The 24,978-nt window shown below is 36.0% G+C and overlaps 1 protein-coding gene across 2 annotated transcripts in view; it reads left to right on the top strand.

Moving 5' to 3' along the window:
* SUGCT (succinyl-CoA:glutarate-CoA transferase) overlaps nt 1-24,978 on the top strand; it is a 392,399-nt gene that overhangs the window by 285,277 nt on the left and 82,144 nt on the right. The window lies entirely within an intron of this gene.

Here is a 24,978-nt window from a genome sequence, read left to right as displayed (position 1 = left end):
TGTGATCGAACTGTGGAATGAAATCTTTCATTACTCTTAGGTTTTAAACATTCTTTAACATAATTAAAATAATTTGTTAAATGTAACCCTTTAGACACAGGTACAGCCCAAAGTAAACTTTTACATGTGCACAGTAGTATAGGGTTTTCTTCCTAACTGACTCTATTCCTAATAACACCATACTGAACTCTTACTGAACCTGGACCCAAGAAATAGGTTGTTACTTTTGCTGGAGAAAATAGATGGTCATCTGTAACAGAATTTCTGAATTGACTATAAATATTTAATAAATATTATTAAATATTCCACAATAGTATACAGACTATAAATATTTTCTATTTAAAATGACAAAGTAAAAAAATATGAGTTGTTGTGGGAAATGTTTGTTTGTTGTAGGTGTTTGTGTTTTGGTGGTGTTTGTTTGTTTTTGTGTGGTACTGGTATAGATTTTGTTGCCTGAAATAAAAATGTGTGAAAATTGTCCAGCAAAGACCATATAAATTTCTTTGATGTTGTAATATTTCTGTTTCTATAGTGCCTTGCTGTACAACAGGGTTCTGATGTGACTGATAAAATAGGTAATAGAACTATTTATGGGCAACACAAACAACATTCCTTTGTAGTACTAATATAGTTTCTATTAAATTCTGTGGATCTTTCTTAGCCATAATGAAACATATACACTGATGGTGGCTAGGACATGAGAAATGTGTCACATTCCATCAGTATGTAGAGGGAGCAGCAGTTTTCATGTAGTAAATAGACCTCACTGGAAATACAGAGTTTAAAAAGAGAAAGCTAAAACCTTCTCAAAGCAAAGCTGAAGGTGTATTAATTTAATGCAGACTGCATTATTTGTCTGGTGTTCTGTTCTGATATACCTCTCCTCAGGTTTATCAGGAGATATACCTGGCTCATATCTCCAGGTATTCAGTGTAGATTTTTGGGCAATTTGGGATTCTCCAAATATCAAGGATAATATCTGGCCTTAGGAATGTAGTCAGTAGTGACTGACTTTGATAGGACTAAGGATTTTACCCAAAAGAGTTATTTTGAAATTCAGTAGTGTGATTGTTTTATCAGTTGATATTATAGATGAGTATGCAGGGTTTGCCCCAAAATAAATGAAATAAGCATAGGTACCAGTGAGTATTTTTTCAAGTCTCTCAATTACTTTTATACTTTCCTTTCCCATATAGGGAAATTTGACCCTGACTTGTGGAAGCAGGCTAACTTACCTGGCATAACCCCTTTTTTTGAAAAAGTATAGTCGGTCTTCATATCAGAAAGATAAGCTTGTGGTTCAAATCAGTTTTACAGTGGTTCTTCTGGAGGACAATTGGTCTGTTCTCATTTTGTTGTACTTACAGCTGAAAGGGACCCAAGTCCCAGCATAAAGGGAGGCTCTCAGAGTGTGCAGTTACTGAAACTTTCCTTGAAACTGCTTCCACACTCACATCTTTCCATTATGTTTCAAGGTATAGTGACCCCACGGAGAGTTGCTGGAGATCACATAATGGCTGAATTTTTAAATTTCAGGCCAACAAGGGAATACATTTGATTTTTTTTTTCTCAGGGCAATTAATAGCATTCATTTTGCCTTTAAGTTTGGGAGGTCGTGTATTCTTCTTACATTGAGATAAGAGCTGAGCTGGTCTTGTTTACATAGATGTACATTGGAAAGAATTTCTGGTTTAAATTCAGGAATGAATTCTAGCCCTGGCTTTGTAAGCATCTATTGAAATCTTTGATGTTTAATACTTTAGCTTTTATTCATTCATTGATTTATTTATTTCAATCTCAGATTCTTTTGTGTGTGCAGGTATGTGCCCTCTAGATACTTCGCTTTGCAGGAGATTCTGCATGGTGAATTATTAATGGACAATTTTAAATTTCTCTGGATTCATGCTACTTGAATTTTGTGTCATATGGAGCCACAGTGGCAGCTGGCAAAACTATGTGCTCAGAAACATATTTTCAAAGATAATATATGCTTTCTTTGTTCAGTAGAAAGGGGTTAAAAGGATTGTGTGTTGCACTGTCTGTGCTCATGACCTCTGCCTGTAGACGAGGCGAGAAGCAGAGCCCTAGGTTAAGCAGCATCTGTTGTTTCAGCTCATCTTCAAATAGCAAGACAAAATTTCAGGATAAAGAAATGTTTTCTTTATCAGAATGTCTCTTTATTGTAACATTTCTTAAAGTATTTGCAGGTTGGTTACTCAAGGTAAATGTACCATGTTATGTACAAAACACTTGTGAAATGCTTAAAACAGACTGAGATCTAAGGCAGAACCTTCACCAGCTGAAGAGGATTACAGCAGAATGGTGGGAAATATTTTTTTAATTCAAGCAGTGAGAAAGGAGTCTTACTTCTTCCCACATCTCCATATATAAACTCTGGTTATGCTCTGTGTCATAGTCACTTCATCCATGTAAGATCAATTAAGAGTTCAGTAGTCCATAACTGTGTATGAGCTTTTAAGTATAAGGGACTGAATATTTTCTAGGTAAACTTCCCCTAAAGGAGCATAACCTTAATAGTAATAGCCTGGGTGTAACTAACAGGAGCAAAGCTGAGCTACTGAAGTTGCATACCAAATAATAAAAAGAACATCTTTTTCACACCCAAAATGATAGTCACACTTTCAGCTGTGGAAACCAGCAGAGACAGGAGTTTGGGATGTATTGTTTATGCATACTATGAGGAAGATTTTTCCTTTTTACTTATCTGTTTTTTTTACTATTCAATTATTTGCCTTGTATTTGGAAAAGCAGCTAATATACACATATTTGTGTGATGGTCTGCCATGATGCAATGTTCCAGCAGTCTGGACTGCTTCCAAGAGCATTTTGGGAGCAGGAATCTACTCTGAGGACTGGATTAAGACATCCTTCACTGGCCTTGTCTTTTGCATACAGGGCATTATGTCATGATCAAGCTGTCTTTCCATCTCTCTGTCTACCTGTCTAAATCAAATGTCTGCAAATGTACATGTAGACCTAGCTAGCAAAACACATTGTTTTCTCGGACAAAACCTTCAGGTTTTGATTGGCTGCTGTATCAGTAGACTGGAATAATTACAGCCGTCCTTGGAGGCCTTCTATAAAACTGCAGGTGTTCAGCTTTAGCAAATAGTTCTTATTATATGGATAGACTCTTGGCAGCTAGTAATGATGTTTCCTGAAATTGAAAAATTATTTTCTACCTTACATGCTGGTTTTACATTACTGAAATATTGGAGAGGGAACCAAATACCTCTCATCGAGAAGTACTAAGACTGTTTTGTTAGCTTTATATATTTTCCGATTTGTGTATTTTTTATACTGGAGTGCAAGTTTTTTCCTTAACTATTGTGATCAGATTTGAAATATCTTGCAGCAAAAGTAAAATTTTGAGGAATTAAGGAAGTGTCTGCCAACTAATGTTTATCCTCCTTTCTACAAAACTAGCAACTGGCTTGCTGTCAGTGTACCACCAAACCCTGAGGTGAGGGAGTGTTGTAAAGCATTTAAAATATTGAACATTATAGTAGAATACTTTTAGAAGCTTCCTTTTTCTTTTTTTGTGTCACTGGGTAAGGCATATATGAAGATTTTATGACTATACATTTAACCCATTCTGTACCATCATCATATAGTGCTGGAAGAAAATGATGGATCATTTTCTTACAGTCACTCTTTTGGACAATGAGACTGATGACATGCAAAATAACACTTCTGGGGAACTGTAGTTTAATTGCAGGGAGTTAAACAACTTATTAGAAATGTATTTCTATTGTATTTAGTTATCCACATGCTTGACTGGGTAACTTGGTGCTCACGTTTTCTTTAATAAGCCTACTGACCTTTACAGTGCTAAATCAGTACCTGATGTCTGGTGGCTCAAGATTCTCCTCTCCTAATTTTTATATATTTCCAAAATAATACCTTGTTGAAGTAGGGTTATTTGATTAAGTATACACTATGGAGTCTCAATGTACAAAATTGTATCTCTTCTAGACACTGTAGGCATGTCTCAAGTCTATCAAATCAAAATGCTTCCTCAGGGAAAGCATTGATCCTTTAAAAGGAGTGCTGGGAAGTTTTCAGTTCCTGGTTTTTGGGGTTTGTTTGTTTGTTTGTTGTCTTTTTTTTTGTCATTTTTTTGTGGTGGAAAAAAAACTACTGAATACAAACTCAATGGGAATTTCTGACTTTAATAAATAAGGGCCGTGCAAGCCAACTCAGAGTGCCCATGAGAACATGCAAGTTCTGGAAGGGAATACAAGGATGGAAGGAGCTTTTAATGAATTTTGTTTATTTTTATGGATTTGCTCAATCTTTGAAAATACAGTTATTTTGTAGTCCAGGAAAAAAATGTTATGTTTTGCCTGCTTTGTGTTTGAAACCTTTACATAAAGAAGATACCAAGTGCAGCTATTAAGTATAAAATCTCAAAATCTAATATAATTTTATCTGATGTTAAGCCACAGTGCTACAACTTACTGCTGGTGGCATAAGTGCATGGCCATATTTGCATAAAGGTTCCTCTTTGTCTTCTTACCTGTATTCCCTCACATGTTTTTCACACCCATTTGCTCAGAGTTCACCAGGATTTTTTCATCATATGAAAGTATCATTTTCAAAGGATTTTGCTTCTTGTATCCACGTCAGCATTGCAGAATGTGACAGGGAATACCTGGTTGCATAGTTCCTTTAAACCTGAGCCAGTAGCACAGCAAAATTTTAGAGAGACCACCCTTTCATCTCCCACCATCCACAACTTAAAAGTGAAAGGTTTATTGATGTAATCCTATTTTCAATCTATAGAGGTCACTTGTAATGCACTGCTCTGAGGATAAATGCCTAATACTCTTTGAAGTTAGAGGGGTTTTTTAAAGTCATGTTTAATGATATTTTGTTTTGCCAAGATACTGTGTTGAAAATTTTGAAGAGTTCAGCTGCTTTTAAACTGTTATTAACCTTTCAGTCAATTGTTAACAATCCTTTCAAAACTAGCATTTCATTATTTCAATATGCTTCAAAAGTTTTTGTTTTTGGAAGAACTGAAAACTTTGAGGTAATCTGTGATGCAAGATGTGGTAACTAGCTTCTAGGCAAAAGTACAGTAAGCCTTAGTTTATAATGTAGTACTTAAACAGTTATGAAACTCACATTCACAATCTTGTTTTATGTCTTTAAGTACACTATTGATATGTATATACCATACTGGTTTTCCCCAGTAAAAGGGTAGAATTTTATTTCACAGATTAGCACCACCTACTTTTGCTAGGATGGTCTTGTTTTTCTTCATGATCCTGACTTATATCAGTAGATGCAGGTTGGCAAAGGCTTGCTGTAGCCCAGATGGGCTTTTGTGTATGTCTGAGGATTTGGCACATTATAGCAGGAATTTCTTGTATATAACTCTGTTTTGATAGCAGAATAAACCATTCCACCTGTAAGTTGTTCAGCAGAAAACTTTCACAGTGCTAGAGTTGCACATGAATGCTAAACTTTCTCAGAACTGGGCTCCCTGCTTGCCTAGTGCAGCAGTGGTTCTTTGCTTGTAACTGCTCCGTTTTCTGACCCAAGCAGTCATGTGGGGAGTTCAAGTTAGGTTAACAAGAGCAGGCTGACATAGAAAAGGCTTAATTTCACTAGATTCTACACTGAATCCTGTCTTTTTATTGTTAATGCCCTTTTGTTAATTTTTGTTTCTTTGTTTCATCTGCCAGAGAGTTCAGCTGGCAGCAGGGAGAGTTTCCTGAGCTGACTTGGCCTGGTAAATGGTTTTTAAAGGCTTACTGCTTCAGGAGGAACCCACTTTCCAGGGCTATGCCACTTTCCTTCTTTTGATTTTTGTGTTCAGTCCCTTCCTTACCATTCCCCACATATGGTATGCACAGTTGCAATGACTTGCATATGTCCAGAAGTGTGACTTTCTTAGAGCTGATTCTCCTGTTCCTTTGTGCCTGAGCCAAAAAAGGGCTGTGTTTTACACAGGCTGCCAGCACCCTTCTCCCAAGAGAACATGTGTGGTCCCTCACATTCATCTGAGTTCCCACTACCCCCAAAGATCAAGAATGTTTAGACTTCTTCCTGTCTCTGGTGGCCACCATTATCAAAATGACTTAGTCTGCCCAGATAGTTAAAACTCGCTGGTAGTACACTTCCAGTTCCATCAGTGATAAACTATGGAAAACATCAGTGTCATATATTGTGTTTAAAATGAGAAGCTGTTTGACACAGTGTATCCTTGAAATGTTTATAGTGAGTAAGCAAAACTTTGAATTCATTTAATAAAACCTTCCTTTAACCTCAGAAATGGAGCCTGTACAATGAAGTTTTATCTCTCTCAATGATACTCACTCATATTTGAAGGGCCAAGCACTACACAATAAATGTAGGCAAGGACTCTCTCCATTTTGTTATATTCTTTCATTGAATTCCCATGACGTTGAGGTCAGTTGGTATTCCTGCCCTCTTGGGAAGGCATATCACTCCCAATGGCTCCTGTCTCTGAAGACAGTACAAAGACAGGAAGAAGAAAGTAGAGTATAGTGCAGACTGATTTTCCTTAGGATGTGGTTTATTACCTGCTTAATTCCCCTCCTTGTTGGCTATTCATGTTGTTTCTTTGAGAAAGAACTCTTACTTGATAGATCTTAACAACTGGCTGGTCAGTGAGCATCTTGAAGCTTGTTTAAAACACAAAGCAGTATAGGAGACAATGGGATGTGATGTTTTGTGTGAAGGACAGCTGCTCTGGAGGAAAATACTAGTTTGTTATGTGGGGAGCCCAAATGGCTTTAAGAGAATGTGGCAAAGCAGAATTTTCCCAGTCCTAATTTCATCTTACTGATACATGTCGTTATCTCTCACTGAGCTTTTGCTAAAAGGGTAGGTGGGCCACTGGATGGCCAAAATGTCTGTGACAAACATCCTTAGATGCAGCTAAACTGATATTGATGGTAGTTGCTCCAGTGCTCCTTTCAGCCTGCATTCCAACTACAGAAAAAATAGCTTTAAATTAAATACTACTACATCCATAATTTTGATATTTTGCAGTTCTCTATAATAATAGCTTAATAGAGCATGCCAAAGAACATTAGAAGACCTTAAAAGAGGTCCCTAATGTTCTCTAATAGGGAACATTAATGTACCTTTTCCTCTCACTTTATCCCAAGCCTCCAGGAGAGGCAGCAAAGGAATACTTTAGCATGCTTTTGTATGGGGGGGGTGTTACATGAAGTGATGCTGATTCACTTGCCTTGAAGAAGTTCCAGATGGGAGTTGCAGGCTGAAAAATGGCATGAGACTATGCTGGAAAAGTGTCTCCACATATTTGTCTGCTGTACAACCGACATTTTTCTGTTGGCCACTGAACTGCATGGACTTTTGATTTGACTTGGTCCAGCTATTCCTAGTTCTTAACATGCACTACATAGGAAAATGGGTCATTGGATAAGACCCACAGTCTTGTCTTAGGTGAAAATTTTCTCCTCAGTTTAAACAAATTACCGTATGCCTTCCTCATTTCACTTTCTTAGCCAGATAGGAGATTTTTTTAGTGGAATTCTCTATGTAACACATGTATGATTTCATTTGCTCCTTACAGGCCTCCTCTCAGGCCATAATTCTTGATTTCTCCTAATTAGTTGCTGTGGAAATGATTATGTCATAAACACAAACAATGGGAATATAAGGAGCAGATGAATTCTTAAGAAGCAAAGATTTGTTTTCCTGTAAATGACAAAAAAAACCCCAAAAAACCACCAAACCCAAACCCAACAATCCAAAGGAGAAACATTGTAATACTTTCTGCATTGTCTTTCATCTCAGGATTTTACAGTACTTCTCAAGTATTAATACATTAAAGATTTTTGAAAAACTGCTGCAGAAGTGGTGTTGAAACCTTCCATCTTAGTTGTCCTTGGTACCTCACGATCAAATCATTGTTGCTTGCAACTGAAATTAAGCTTTACTTGCAAACTGAGCCTTTGCTCTGAGAGCTGTCCAGGTTCTTCCCAATGTACGCATCACCACTAGTTATAGAGATCCTGTTGACCAAGTTATTTACACCTGTGCAGTCCAATTTACTTCAAGGCTCTTTTTGTCCATTTGCCTTCAGATTTTTTGCCTTTGAGATCTGTAAGCAGTTCTAACACTTTCAATAATGTGTCCTCACTGTTTCCTCACATTGTGTGAAAGAACAGTAAATAATTGTATCAATGGAATGCAAGGTGGAATGGAATCTATACCTGTATCAATCTCAGCTATGCTCTGCATTGGGTGAAAAGTAAATAAAAATATATTTTTTTGCCTCTGAAGTCAGCATATGTGGCTTTGTATCCTCTGGGGAAGGAAATCCATTGCTCTACTCAAGCCCACTGTATAGCGATGTTCCCATTAAGAGCTCAGAATGGGGCTTGTATAGCATATAGGCCATGTGAATTCACATGTGGATTTCACTAAGGGAGAAGCTCACTGAGTCAGAAGATGCCTTTTTGCATAGTCACTTTTCAGAGTTGTGCTATATTTTTGGCATTCACAACACCTCTGTTATGTGAGTATTTATAACTGGTGCCTTTTATAGATGGAAAATCCAAGGCATAGAGAGATTATATGACTTGTATAAAAGAGCACAGTTGGTTAACGGCAGAGTGAACACAGAACTCAGGATTTCCGACTCTGTCTCCTAGACTCCACAAAACATTTCTAGAGCAATAGTGAAGTGATGTAATGTGTAAACAGAATTGTTTCCAAACAAAAATATCTGTCAGGTTACATGAAATATCTGCAACAGCTCTTTAAACATGCAAGAACAGATTGATTTTAAATGTATGTAGTCGTTTCTTTAGCGCCAAGAGGGAAGACATACTTAAGTGTTAAAATATCTAGATCTCCCATCGATATAAAAATTGTAGATATCATCCTGCTCTCAGTTGTGAAACAGGAAATCTACATGGTTCTTAGGCTTCCAGCTAAAAAGGTTTTTGAAACTGAAGCTGTAAGTGCAAGTTACTAAGTAGGACATTCTTGTCAGCTGCTGGCGTCTGTTATTGGAACTATACACTAGTATATGTCCAGCATTGCCTTATGGTATGCCAATTTCAACTTTATGGAACTCAAACATGCACAAGAAAGATATGTGAAGAAGGGCAAAATGTTTTTTGCATAGTTTTTATATTATTCACATAACTGGAATGTGTACAGCATAGTACAGAGTGTAACAAGAGCAAATGCTGAACCACATCAAGCTGTTCCCTTGTCATGCATGTCATTTAAATATCAGATCTATAAGGGCGTTTGCTGTGTTCTTCACACACAGAAAGACCACAACTAAGTGACTTAAAAGTATCCCATGAGTTTTTAAAAATGCGGACAAACAACTCTCTTCTTTTTGATAATTGCAAATACATTGTTCCACTCTGTTGGTTCTACAACATCTGGTGTTTTATAAAGCATTTTAAAATGTCATCTCCCTTTCCATTTGCCCACACCCTTCCCACTGCACCTTAACCCCAGCAGAGCAAGAAACTTTAATTTATAAGGAAATCAGTGGAAAATCTTGCAAAACAGAGTTAAGGAATTGTGTCTCTATAGATTTGAGCTATTCCCTAAATTAAGAAGGAAGCTGAGTCAGCAATATTACTGTATGGAAGATTTCCATGAGGAAGAGGAACAAGATTCTGGGCTGAAAGGTGTTATTAAATGACTCTTTCAGATGAGATTACTTAGGACATTTTCCTTGGTAGTGTTAACTTGATAGTCTTGGCATTAAGTCTTCATAAAAAGATCACAAGGCAGTTTCTCAAGAATGAAAGATTGTAATTCCCCTTGCCAGTCCTGGTATGTGTCCAATGTTTGACTTGTAAATTGAGTGTAGTTGCTTCACAGTCAGCAAGTTAGTGAATTTTGTAGTTTGTGCTTCAGGATGAGCTTACAGGTTAAAGAATCAAAGTGGATGAATGATAAGGCCATTACTATTTACCATTTGTCCATAATTAGGGTGGTTTAACAATTTTCATAGGTATTCTTGTCAGTCCATTGTAGCATAGAGCAAATAGAATATTTTGAGATGTAGGATGTGAGTAAAGGTATAAATCTAATGCTATAGAAATAACTGCAGAAAAATCCCTAAGCAAGGCATCTCTATAAATATCATGAGTTGTGGGAGGTCATCTTGCTCAATTTTAGCTATCAGTTAAGCATATGGTCTCAGCAGTTTGTATAGTCCCCATTTTCAAAGAAGACAAAATGAGTGGGGACACCTCTAGATGGCAGTTCATCCTGCATGCCTAGGTGAGATTGGGTGCTCACTTTCCATCTGACTAAATTTGGATGGGTTGGATCTCACATTTATTACTCAGCACAGAGTAAGATGCTTCCCAATACCATGCATTTAAAGTAAGACTTATTTCCTTACCTCTTGAAGTCCATGGAGCAGATTTCTTCTGTATAGAAATTATGAGGGTTGAAGAAGAGTACAGTGAACAGTTTACTCAGTGAAATTGCCTTTTTCATAAATGCACTGTAAATGTGTATCAAATCCTAAAATAAAATGCATCTAGCTAGAGTCAGAAGGCTATGTTAAATGTTCTGTAGTAGTTTCTTTTTACCTAGCTCATGAAAATTGGCAACATTTTATTTTTAGTGACAAAATGTCATGTTGAAACATTTTTAAAAGGTGACTGACACACACTGATTTCTGATCATAATCTTGGTGACTAGGACATTCATGGTCACACTGGTCAGCACTTCTCCACCTACTATGGACTAAAATTACTAAGTACAACAAGTGCTCTAGATAAAAATTTCTTAGGAAGATCAATAAAGGTTCAGTGTTTGAGAAATCCTTTTCCAATTTCTGTGTTGCCTTAGCTGGAATGTTATGAGTATCTAAGAAGATGCACGACGACCTTATATCATTGAACTTTTTCATGTCTGTGGGGCCAGAGCTTGTGACTGTCAGATCAGTAGGGATCCTTTACCTGCTTTTCTTTCACTAAAGCAAGTAACAAGCAATAAAAGTACAATACAGTAGCACTGTCTCAGCATAGATTAGAAACCAGAACATCTGTTTTGAGCTCACAAATAAGCTTGTACCTGTGTGCTGTCATCTGCTTTCCGTTCTGTAACAATTAATTCCTTAAGATTTTCCAGTTTCTGCTTCATTTAGATTTCCATTTTCCTAGCAACATATACTCCTTATAAAGAGCACTTCTTGTTTAAATTAACAAATCAGAAATTATAGGGATTAATTTTATTCCCTGTAAATAAATGAAAGGGGCAAGTTTTAGACTGGAAGATGAATTTTTGCAAGTAAAGGCTTAGTAAAGTAATTCATGGGTATATTTAGACTGAAAGTTAGTGAGTGATGTAGAACATTTTATATAGGGGTAGTGGACACAAACATTCTAGCTATGATCGAGATTGGTAGCTTTAAGAGCTGGTTTATGGGGAAGGTTATAGTTTTGAAGTCCAAAGACCCAGATACAGACATTAAAGTAGAAAAGAACATAGTGAGTTTTTCTTCTGAGGAGCCTTGGTCTTCTAAATTCTTGGGTAAAGTAATGTTTTTTTATAGTTTGTGAATATAAACTTTGCTAGCTGCAGTCTTTAAGACTCTGACAGTTTCTGCTCCTTAACCTTTATTCCTGTTTCTTGCATTCTCTTCTTCACTGTGATGAGTCACTCAGCTGATTGTGATACCAGCAGTGTGCCATCAGTTTGGTGAACTCAAATCCTGTTAGTAAGCAAACACTATTGCTGAAGCCCTAGAAGTTTAAGAAATAAAGGGAAATGGTGCATGCCTTTTGACCATCAGCCACGTGACCTTTTGTTCTCACATGGTTTAGTCCCTCTTCTATACATGACTTCCACTTGGGACTTTTTTGGCTTTTTTCCATTTTATTTCAGTTAGCATTTATTTCACACATCGTTATGAGAAGCACTGCTTATGAAGATACACAGCTCTTGTCATAACAGAAGTATTTCGAGTGCACCTGCAATTTGACATTTGTGTTCGGGGAATATTGTGGAGTGAATAAAAAAACTGAGATAATTTAGGGGGTTTTGGCTCCACCTGCTATGGAAGTGTTGTATTTTTTGGAGGAAGGGTGTTGTGGTGTTTTCTTTCTTTGCTTGGTTTTTTTTAAGTTTATTTTTTGGTAATATTTCTTTCCCAAGAACAATCTGAAGGTGTGTTTATGGCATTAGGAAAAAGGTACATTGTAAGTTACAATGCTATAAGTAGAGAAGAAAGGAAAATCTGTAAGACAGATGGCTACTAACATGGTGTAAATACCCTATTTTTAAATGCAAGGGGAAAAAGGTGTTCCATATATAGTCTTCAAGCAGGAAGCTTCATGTTGTAATAGTACTATGATAATGTACAAGTATTAATCACTTCCTGTTTGCTATTTATAACAGCAACATCAAAAAAACCCTGTTCTCAAGAAGTTTTATATTCTCATTGATTTTGATGCTCTTTCTGCAGATGCACCTATTCAGGTGCACTGAACTCCTAAAGACAGCCCTAGCCACCTCTGCTGCATGTGTGCAAATGAAAGGACCAGTAACTGCTTATACCTGACCCCTCAGAATCCCCCTCATGCATAAAGCTGTTTGCCACTGTGCCCAATTGTCCCACCATGTGTCTTCATCGCTTACTGGTGGCAAGAAAGGGGACAGTGTAAGGGTGTGCTGCAGCTGTGTTCTGCTAGGTCTCAACCAGGTGCTCACAGAATTAGGGAGATATGAATGGTTTCCTGATGGTGTTCCCCAGCCTGCCTTCTCTGAGTAAAACTTGCACAGGAAAGTGTCTGGTCTGATAGCACTCACAAAAACAACACTGAAACTCTTCTTACTACTCATTGCAGTCAAATGGCTTTAGAGTGAGAATGAGTTAATACTTCAGCAAGCACAGTGAAGTTAAGTGTTCAGTCTCACATTAAGTGGAAAGACAAACAATTTGAGTTATGTTAACAATGCCTCCGTAATGGAAAATGTTGATACTTATGCTGATGAAAATTTTCTCTAATTGATCTTCTGCATCAAGGAACTGTTATTGGAAACTGATATTTCACACTTTCATACCATAGTAATTGTTGCTTATTAAGGTCTTTTATATCATGATGCCTGGGAGTAAAGGGTTCCCAAATACTTGTCAAGTAAGTTTTTTCATTATGTGGTGTGACTGGAAAATGATCTGTTGTAAGCTTTGCTTTAATTCAAGGAAAATTTAAAATGTAGTTTCAATTTTTTTTATTAGTTTTTCCATTTCATTCAGAGATCTTGGTTTTTTTGGGGGGAAGGGGATTGTTTTTGAGGGGAGACTTGGCGCATAGTCACGATCTACTTTTGTTGAAAACCGAGTGTCAAGACAGGACTCGAGTTGCAGTAAAGCAGCTTATGGTACAATGTAAACTACGTTTCTATGGAATATATCTTGTGATCAAAGCTTCCTTCTTAAGTACTCACTCTCTAAAAATGCATTCTTTCCAGACACTGTTGCTATTTTGTTCTTTGTCAGGCAATTACAAACTTGCTCCTTGAAAGGAAAAAAAAGGGAAATTAAGAAAAGGAAAAAAAAAAAAAAAAGGCAGCCATACACCTACAGAAAAGCTTTTAAAATGTAGCTCCTGCTTAATCTGGTTTAATCATTGCGTATATAAATTCATCTGGCTTTTGAAAGCTTGTTTTTGCAATTTGAGGCACCCTTCTGTGTTTATTTATCTGAAACTTAAACTTTCTGAAGCTCTTGTAATATGAAAAAAAAAAACCAATGCTGGCAGTGAGTTTGGGTATATAAGTTAAGGACTTTTAAATGCATGATTTTGTGCCAACTGTGGTTCCTGGTTTTAACTGACAAGCTATTACCACCCTCATAGAACAGTGTCCTAAAGAAACCCAATAAGTTTGCAAATGATGTTTGTGAATTCATTCCTGAGTTTGAATATAATGCTTTTTCTACAAATGTGCAGTTACAGAACAATGTAGTTTTTCATGTACCATCCTCATTGCACAGAAGAGTAATGAAATAAAGAGAAAAATGAAGGGAAGATTTAGAGAGAGGATGTGACTCAGGGATTTAGGATCCTACCAGATCGATAGAGCAGCCCCAGAAAGAGAATGACATCCAGCTGCTGCAAATGGACAAATGGAGAAGAGGCCTAGGATGAAGAAAAACAGTCAGTGGAGGAATAAATGTGGTCAGCAAGTGGAGGGCAGAGTTGGTCCTTTATGTATTTCGAAAAGACGAAAGAAACAGTTGGATTTGGAAATGAATAAGAACCTAGTGAAGACAAATGAGGATTGCTCCCTGCAGTGACAGGACTGTTTGCTGGGCCTGTTTTTTTTTTCATTTTTTTTTCAGTGAAAACAAAGATGCAATCCTTTTTTTTTTTTTTTTTTTTTTTGGTGATACAAAATGGTTTCTTGCAATCAGATATGTTTAATACTGTTACTACAAATAATTTTTTTTTCATTTTAAAATACTTTTAAAATTCCCTCATTCTCTATGAAGGTGAATTTCAAAATGGAAATGTAATTTGAAAGCATGCACTCTGGAATTTGTTGAAGTGTTATGTGTTAGGATTTGTGGGATTTTTTTTTTTCAGTTGAATATTGCTGATTTTAATATGAGATAGTTTTCAAGTGGGCTGAAAACTTATGCATTATTCACTGGAAGCACTATCCAGCTGTATAAATCATGAAATATCTTGGGTTTTTTTCAGGAGGAAAAGCTGTGTGAATTGATAATTGATTTCAAATACTTTAGATCTTGTCTAATACAAGTAGTCTTGAATCCAACCTGCAGTTTTCAGTCCCTAATTGCATGCCAAATACCAAATACAGCATGAAGCTGGGCCATGCTATATTATGCCAGGCCATGTGATACGAAACTTGGCCATGTGATATGAAGCTATGCAATGCTATATTAGGCTAGGCCATACCATATTTTGCTGGGCCATGCTATATTATGCTACCCCACGCTATATTATACTGGGCCATTTGACATGAAGCTGGGCCATGCTATGTTGTGCTGGGCCATGCTATATGAAGTTGGGCCATGGTATATGAAGCTGGGCCATGCTGTATGAATATGGGCCATGTGCTATGAAGCTACGCCATTCTATATTATGTTGGGCCACGCAATATTATGTTGGGCAGTGCAATATTATGCTAGGCCATGCAATATTAAGATGGGCCAAGCTATATTATGCTGGGCCATGTTATATGAGGTTGAGCCATGCTATATTATGCTGAGCCATGCAATATGAAGCTAGGCCATGCTCTTTTATGCTGGGACATGTGATATGAAGGAGGACATGCAATATTATGCTTCACCATGCTATATTATGCTGGTCCATGCTACATGTAGCTAGGCGATGTTATATTATCCTGGGCCATGTTATATAAAGCTAGGTGATGCTATATCATGCTGTGACATGTGATATTATGTTGGGCCATGTGGTATGAAAATAGGGCTCTCTATATTATCCCAGGCTATACAATATGAAGCTAGGCCATGTGATATGAAGATAGGGCATGCTATATTATGCCAGGCCATGCGATATGAAGCTAGGCTGTTGCGGTGTGGGTTGATTTAGTCAGTTGGTTTTGTCAATGTTAGTTAGCCTTATGCTCTGCCATGTGTCCCCTTACCCCAAAAGTTCTTGCCACTTGGCTCCCCAGTTACATGTCAATCATCTCACCTCTCCCTTTTTTCTCCTTATTTGGTTCCATCAGTCTGAGTTTGTTCATACCCCTTCGGCTGTCAATTCTGTAACCACCCCCAGTTTTTTCCAGAAAGTTTTGTATCAATCACTTCAGTTTAGCTTTTCTATTTGTCCTCTGACTTTGTACCTACCCCTGCCACATTATCATATGTTGTTGTATCCCTCTCTGGTTTATCCCCATTGAGCAAGACAGGTTTGCACCCCTGTCCACCCACCCCCTATTTAAGTTGCTGTAATCATTGATTTCTTCAGCATTTGTCACTGTACCCACTCAGAGGGCACCTTTCTTGCCCCACCTGGGGAAATAAAGGACTCTTTGGTCTGGCATACAAGTGTCCTCTCTCATCTCTGCATCTCCTCTCAGCGTGCAGAATTTCCCAAGCTGCGCACCCATGAGCAGCACTCAGCACCATCAGGGAGCAGACGATTCTCCCCTGAGGTGCCGCTCACGGGGCGGCCATGTGGCCTCATGTGGGCTGTGCCAGCCGGACCCTTCCACCCACCCGGGGCCCTGGCAGGTAACCGCCGCAGTTTCTGCTAAATAGCCTTATTTCTGACTTCAAACAATTTTTGCCTAGAAAACCTAACTGGGCAGAAGGGCTATGTTGGCATTTTGCAATTCTGGTACTGCTCAGGTAGTGAGGAAAATACAAATTCTTACTATGTTTATAATAGATTTTCCACAAACTGAAATGAAATAGAATACTTGTCATTTTGTGATAGTTGATCAACTGATTGGTATATCTTGCTCTTCTGTTGTCTCTGTAACACTCATTCAATGTGTGGAGATAGTGGGGAATGTGCATCTGCTGTCCATGTCCCAAGAACAAAAGATATATGAAAGATTCAGCAACACCCTCTTGTTCAAAGGTAATGCAAGAATAAATTTTGGATATAGGGTGATTTCCATCCTTGGAAAAAGTTGTTACTTTGTTATGATTGATGTAAAGATTTAAACCACCTGTTAGTTGTACAGATTTTTTTTTGTTGTTGTTTTTTATTATTATTATAGATCAGAAATATATCTGAATTTAAACAGGGGGTTAGTACATGTACTCAAAAGGAAGGAAAGAAGTCCACTGTTGCTAAAATAAACAGCGCCATTATAAAATTATATGCTTTAAAATTTCTAACATTTTAAAATTGAGGGAGATTTTCCCTTTCAACTTTTATTGGTCCTCTTCTGTGCGCTGTGAATGGTTTTGGTTCTCGTTGCTGTAGTCTATAGAGACTCTGATCCAAGACTCCACTGGTCCTCAGCAGCATTAAATGTGGTGGGAAAAAGAAATGTATTTCACCAAATTTTATGGTGTTTTTATAACTATCATAGCAGCTATCTTTTCTTACAGCGTCTCTATGACTTTATTATAGTCATAAGCACAGTCTTGACTCTCTATGTGCACAGAATGAATGCATGGCCTCACTATAGATATGAGAAGTATACTTGAGTATTTTGTAGTTTCGATGTATAAAACTGTATCTGATAAGGGATAACAGGGAACAAACGAACCTATTTCAGGAAGAGATTTGCAAGAAAAGATTTATCAACATGATTTTCACACTCAAGGAAAAGTGATGGTTTATATACTCACTGATTTATTATTTACATTGTGCACTGTGGATGGCACAAAGAAATTATATTTTAAACTGATTTCATATATTCTTTCAGTGAAGAGATTCAATATCTTGGTGGATGTTCATGAGATATTCATTAATATACTTAATCCTCACAATATAATACACTTAAAGGAGTTATGTCATTATAATCTTTTAAAAATACATAAACCTGTTGTTTAGGAAACTAAAATCTTGGATGGCTAAAAGATTATAACTGACAGGCAGAGAAATGAGAGATCACTACAGAAAGTTCTTTCTGAGGGAAGTGGGCACAATGAACAGCATTGGCATTGACTATATTTGTCATAAGCAATATTGGGAACACCAGTTTTCCATGCCTTTGGCTATTCCTGACTGCTAACAAAGATTTTGGTCACATTCCAATGTATTTTTCATAGTTACAGGCCTCACAGTAGCAGTAATCTCAAGTATTCTGTGTATTAAACTGCAAAAATCCCACATAAATATATCTTTCAATTCCAAGAATTTGGGAAAAACCAGATATGTAGTTGTTACCGCCACAGAAGCTGTTGGCATTTTTGGTAGTTAGAAAAATGGCCAGTGTGAACAGATCAATTTATATGTAAAATGCAGATTTACAGTGTCAGATGGCATCTCATTCTGGGCAATCTTGTCAACACATCAGGGAACAGCATATTCTGCCTGAAGTAAAATGTAGATTGAAAATCATGCATTACCTCAAAAAGACCACAGCCTTTTTTCTATAATTAACCTATGCACAATCTAAATTTTAAGTAATTACATTAGCAAGGACTTTCTGGAATTTCAAAGGTGTAAAATCCCAGGTATCCTAGAGAGAAGGGTTTTAGTAAGAGGCCAGATATTCTGAGCACTTTGTATGTGTTTGCATGTTTATCCATGTATATATATGAGAAGGAAGAGGATCTACATCTGAATTAGACTGTTGCATCAGAGCACAAAATACTGCAAATGCAATACAACAATAGAGCAGAGCATAAGAGCTTACTCTAACAGGAAAAACAAAAGTTTTCTTTGAAATTGGGGATGGCTTTAATCTATTTTTTTCAGAGAACTATGTGACAGCTCTGTTCAGTTCTTCACCCAGTGGAAAAGTCTTTTCATTTAGGCAGAAATAAGGAGGAAAAGCCTTTAAAGTGATAGCCTGTCCTTAAAGTAGCCCAATACATATATGGACAAGGTTTGGAATTTTGACATCAGCTTTCTCATTTCTCCTCTTGAGATAAATCAGGTAAATAATGTTTATTAACTTGGCCTAGAGTTTATAAATATAATTAAGAATCTTCATTTGCTCCCCATGATTCATAAATTTTATTTTATCTTTTAAAAGTCCTCAATATAATATTGTCATATAAGCAAAATATTTTCTGTATTTACTTGGCAAGAGAAAGATGATTTTTAATATGGAAGCAAATAGGGTCCTTAAAATAGATGTGTCCAGTCCTTTGGTGGCCTTTTTCAGCCTTGTGAATTTCTCATGTCACAAAATTAAATACAATCTATTTTTTTCATATTATAAATATACTGACTTATTTAACTGAATTAAACCCTAACCTTATGGGACCTGTGTAGAAACAGTATTTAAAAGATATTTAGCATAGACAAACAAGGAAAAGTCCCCCAAGCCCCAAGGTCAAAATTTTAGAGCCATGTTATTGAACATTCTGTGTATTTCTGCCATGATCGATGTAACAAATTGTTTTTGGAAAATAGCTGCCATGAACATATCAGCATGAACAATAGTAATCTTAGAAAGTAATTTTTATAAAGGATTGTTTTATTCACATTTAGCCACCAGAAGGAAAAAAAAAGAAGCTAATTTTATTCCATGGTGCTGAGACCAAAATTCAAGTTTTCCTTAAACTCATTGTAAATGGGGTATTTGGTGGAGGCCATTAACTGCTTTAATATATGTTCCATCGTTCTGGGCTGTATTTTTTTCTTGTTTTTATTCACTTTAGCATACTGAATGATTGAAAATCCAGCTACAGCTAGCATAGGCTTCATTGTTGGAGCTGAAGCCTTAGATGTGCACTGAATGACAAGTGGTGAACCCAGAAAACTTAATGCTGTCTAAAGGAAGAGAAGGGCCAGGGTAGTTGGATGAATACTTAATTCCTTATATCTGTTTTATGTCTCTAGTCAGCCTGGAAGCACAAATTTCCTAGTGAAAGAGTTGCATGGTCTTTCCAAGAACTCTGCTCTCTTGCAAAATAAAAGATTGGCTTCTATGAAAAGTGTCAGCAATGAAGGAAAAGTAGGAAATAAGAAAAAAGATATTGTATAGGAATCTTAACAGAAGAACTATTTTTAAAAATAACATTCTTACTGGCAAAACCTCCTGGCCTATAATAAAGATTGAATCCTCAAATGACAGAACACTTCATTCCCACATGTTAGAAAAAGGACACTGTCTAGCAAAGACTTTCAGTTGCCCAAAGCAGTAATTACCAACACTCTGGAATGAGTCCAGAAATTGTTTATTTCTCTTTGATAAATACTGTGACAAGAATTTAGTAACCTTCACTAAAATCTCACATATATGCCTGTGGAAGTATAAGAAAAAAACAAATCTAACCCTTCCCCAAAGAAACAAGCCTTTACAATTTTTGGATTCAATCTGCAGATTTTGTCAGTTTTCTTCCATCTGTCATTTATTGTATCCATAGCTTTCCATATTTAAAAAATAGTCACTATAATTTACCACTTAACAGTAATAGTTGCTCATGTCAGCAATCAAAGTTTTTCCAACAAGAGAAGGAAATTTATATTTTGCTTTATGTTTTCAAGAATTAACACATATGGTCGCCATATTAAATGGCCGTTCCAGTGTTTAATATTTTATTTAAATGTTTAATGAATAACTTTGTGCTTCTGCTTATTTGGGATAGCTATAGGGAAAAAAAGGAACATTTTATTTGATCTGTTTGTCTTAAGGGATGGAAATTCAAAAGCACCATAGCTTGACATGGAAACCCATCTGGTTAATTCTGTGGAATAATTCCCTTTTGGCCATCATTCTAATTATTATATGAAAACATATTCTGTTTCTTTTTCCAGTCTGGCCTCTTGTACATTCACAAAGATACAACTGAGAAATTGAAAGATTCCACTTAGGAAGAATTTGACCTCTTTCTACCAGTTTCTTTAGTCCTGCAGTTTATTATGCATTTTTCACACAGAAATATAAAAGTTTATTTGCTAATGTCCCTCCCCTTATTCTTCCTTGTCTCTCTTCCTTGATCACCTTTTTTTTGTCTTTTCCTTATATTACCAAAGTACTTTTATTAATGCAGTACACTTTTTATATATAAATCATTTTAATGGAGCAGGCTATGAGCATTCATTACTGTTGTTGAGAGGAGACCTGCATTACTGTGACAAAAATATCTCTTGCATACAGGAGTTTATGTTCAAATTTAAGCTTTATTTTTTAATAATTTATTCAGTAGGTGAGAATTACTGTGTTAGAATTGTACTCCATACAGAAACACATGGCCGTCCTTAGCAAAAGACATGGATCCAGCTAGGTAAAGTTATAAACGATGCAGCTTTGCGGATCTCAGACTAGATATTTTTTGATTATTTTTTTGGGAAACCTGTTATGGTTTCCCCAACCATCCTGCTATGGATGTAAATGAACATAGAAATTATGTAGATTAATGCAAATGTAAATTATTGTCAGAGTAATAACTTCATATCTTTTAGAAGAGTTATTGGCATAAACAGACACAATCTCTTATGTCTGTGCTACATTATATGTCCCATTTTAATTAGAACACTAAAGCTGGTCCCTCTGATTCTCAGTTTTGTCAGTCAATCAAAACCTTTTTACCTTAATTAATGTTTCAGGGATTAAAAATTATGTTTTAAATAAGGCAGAAGTTTGAATCTGGATCTTTTGACATTACAACTTCATTATCAACATAAAAAATATGCTTTACAACAACCTTCTCTCACAACACAAAGAAAAACATATATTTTCTTTCTTTATTTCACAACAAAGCTCAAATTTCAGTCAGGCTGTGATCACAGTATAGTTTTGACAAAAATGCACAAAAGATTTTGCATTCCTTATAGTAAAGAATAAAAAATTTTAATGAAACCTCAAAATTTGCCATGAAATGAAGCTGAAATATTCACTGTTGTTACTTCTGGTTCTTCTAATCAGTTTTTTGTCCATTAACTTCAGGATAATATGGTAATGCTCTATGATCAATAGATTCATTCCATCCTCTTGACTTACATGCCATATTACAACATGAACAATATTTTGACTATTCTGGGTTTCTATCTTTGGTAGTGGTACACTGCTCCGTCTTCAAAAATATGTGTATTAAAGTACTGATGCCTTTAACTCTTGTAAACTTTGGTTGTATCCAGTATAAATAAACTGAGTATTAAATGAAAACCTTCAATTTTTACGTAAGTTCAGCCATGTTATTTTTTTTTGAGGCGTGTCTTACAAGACGGGTATGATCTCAGAAAAGCTGGTAGCTGTCTGCTTTTTCCTAATTAACAGATAAGGGATCAGAGCTGAGGCTTAGGCAGAATGATAGCTTAAGCTATTCAGGTTGTAAGAAATAAGACATTTTCACTTTGCCCAGATATTAATGTATAAAACACTCCTTACTTGTATGAAGGGTTAATGATGATTGGGAATCAGTGGGAAGAAGGAAGCCTTTCCATATAGCACTAACAAGATTTTCTTTTGACACAAATACATTTAACTACCCAACACACAAGTATAATCATTCAAATTAATGGTGTTTACTCAAATGTAACATCACAAACACTGAAAGGCTTGAGTTACACATTCTTCAGAAAGGATAAATCTATTTTTTTGCTAATTTACAATTGAAAATTGTTAGTGTCTCTGTTTATGTGCCAACAAGTGCACTTGGGTGCCTCTTGTCTGATCAAGACTGTCACTTTCTGTGCCCTTCAGGAGAAGAGAATCACCAAATACCACAAAAGGTGATATTTGAGCTGACAAGGCACTGAGCTGAGTCCATTAATGTCTTATTAATCACGCTGACATTTTAAAGGATGATTTTATTGAGCAGGAGGAAAAAAATTCTCCCAATATCTTATTGTGAGGATTGGAAACAGGATGGGCAGTCAGAGGCCATTGATTGAATTTTCTGTTACCAAGAAACAAAATAAACAAATGTGTTTCATCCTGGGAATGTCTACCTGGAGCAGAGTTCTCAAGAGACGGTCATTCACTAGGCATTTTGGCTTCTCTGGATTGGGATCAAGCTCCCAAGATAATTCCAAATTTTGGACAGCTATCTGAACCATATTTCCCTATCACTTTTTGGTACATGTACTGTTCCTCATCACTAAGTTTTTGGTTTTTTTTTTAAATATGCCTGGAGAGATTGGTTAACTGTTTGCTCCTGCATTTCACATCAGCTTTAAATTTATTGACCAAAACTGTTTATTGATTGAATCTGCTGTGCTAACCAGCCATTATTCCTGCTTGACAATATTTTCTCAGTATATTTACATTCACTTGCTTTCATACATGCACAGACTACATTCAGGTACACTTTCAGAAGTGATCATGATAGGGTGTCCCTGTGGGAGGAAGGCAATATTGTCTTAATTGTCATCACATTTGTTCCGCAGGTACATTTATTTGTTGGTTTTTGTGTTTGGCACAGGAACAGGACTGTGCCCTTACTGGTCAGTAAATCACATAAAACTTCTTTGCATCAATGTTTGAGAAGTAAATACATTAGTTCTGTCATAATTTTTTTCCTCCAGATTACTACTGAAAACTCTGTTTCTCCTAGTCACAATCGCATCAAAGCTCTTCTTTTTTTTTTTTTAATTTTTTCTTCTTGTCTGTCACGACACAGCATCTTAAAAAAGGTTGTTTTTACCACTTACCACTCTGCTGATAACAAGCTGTATGTGGCCTAAGACAGAATTTATACATGAACACAGATGGATATAATCATTACAGACTTTTCTCTAAATGTTTTCTGTGACTCTAAATGCTCTAAGGCAATCTTTTTTAGAGGAACCTGCCGGATTCTTTGATTAATTTATTATTATTATTATTATTATTATTATTATTATTAGTAGTAGTAGTAGTAGTAGTAGTAGTAGTAGTAGTAGTAGTAGTAGTATTTTATTGAACTCTTGAGCATTTTACTTCTAGAAACTATTGAAGAGCTCCATAAATTGGTAATTAAATAATATGGCAATTTAAAGCCTTTTCTTTCCTTCCTTTGCAACTCCAGAGAACTACAAACAAATAGTATTACATGTAAGATTTCTTTTTTACTAACCTTCAGGATTCATGCAGCTCTGCTATATTCATAATGTCTGCATCATTATATATATATATATATTTAATCTATAAGTTCTCCAGTAATTCCCAAATTCCCATACAAGTTCATACAGCACTGACAGCATTGCAGTTCTTCCTCTCATTTTGTTCTCAGGAGGTGTTTCCAGATGTTACAAAATTCCAATATAAATGTTTTAGGTGTAGAAGTCACTTTTATTTAAAAAATCCAAACAAAACCAGAAACAAACCAACAAAAAATCCCAAAAAATCCAACTTAAATATTTTCTCTAGCAGAGCAAAAAAGCTTACATCTTGTCTGAATCTACCTGATGTCTTTTGGAGTGTTCTCACAATAGACACATGTATGTAATGTTAAAAAAATTTAAACCACAAAAAGTCCTAGTGTTAATGTTAATGATATTTGTTAATTTTTCTTTCCAGTATATTATGAAAATAAAACACATTGCAATTAAAACCAAATTGATTTGCTTAACATTTCAGATTCAAGAATATAAGGTCTGCCTAGACTTTGTAATGTTAGGGGGTTTATCTCCAATAGTTTTGAATATTTCTAAGTATCATATATCATATTAACAACTCTAAACACTTTGCATAATTTTAGCTTTCATCAATAACTGTTCCAAACTGGTCAGTTGAAGTTCATATTGTGTAGCTCAGATATTGCATATCCATTGCTCATATTCCTTAGTTTCATGATTTGTACTTGAAAAGGACAAACTCTTCCTCACTCTGATTGTTGCATCTTCATGGTCATCCAGTCCCAAAGAAATTAAGTTTAGAAATGGGCTTATACATTTCCTACAAATAACCGATGGAGTTTTACAAATCTAGACATACTTAAGAGGTTTAAAAATTCATTCAAAAGTCAGCTGAAAAATACATGTTATTATCTTCTTCCTGTGTTCTCTTTTAGTACTTTTTTCTTCCCCTTAATGGATTACTTGCACTACAGATTAGTATTTATAACTAAAGGTGCTATCAACTAAACATAACTGAACATCATTGTTATTGTTATGGTTATTGTTATTAGTCAGAAAAAATTGTATAACTGTGGTTTTTATGTATATGTACATATATATACATAAAAAAAGACTTGTAAAGAAAGGCCATAAAAAGCCTTGAGTATAAAACTGCAATCTGAACATGATTTGAAATGAAGTGGAATTTACTGTAGCAGATGTGACTCTAGTGCCATGTTCTACATCAGGATTCTTGAGTCTCTGTAATATCCATGTCTGGATAGATTGTCTTGCTGCTGGTTTAGTGAAGAGTTAATGGGCCTTGACAGTGTTAGTTATTATGAAACAT

The sequence above is a fragment of the Lonchura striata genome, chromosome 2, assembly GCF_050655825.1.
Source record: "Lonchura striata isolate lonStrDom1 chromosome 2, ASM5065582v1, whole genome shotgun sequence".
Classification (NCBI taxonomy): Eukaryota; Metazoa; Chordata; class Aves; order Passeriformes; family Estrildidae; genus Lonchura; species Lonchura striata.
This window is presented reverse-complemented; position numbering and strand designations above follow the sequence as displayed.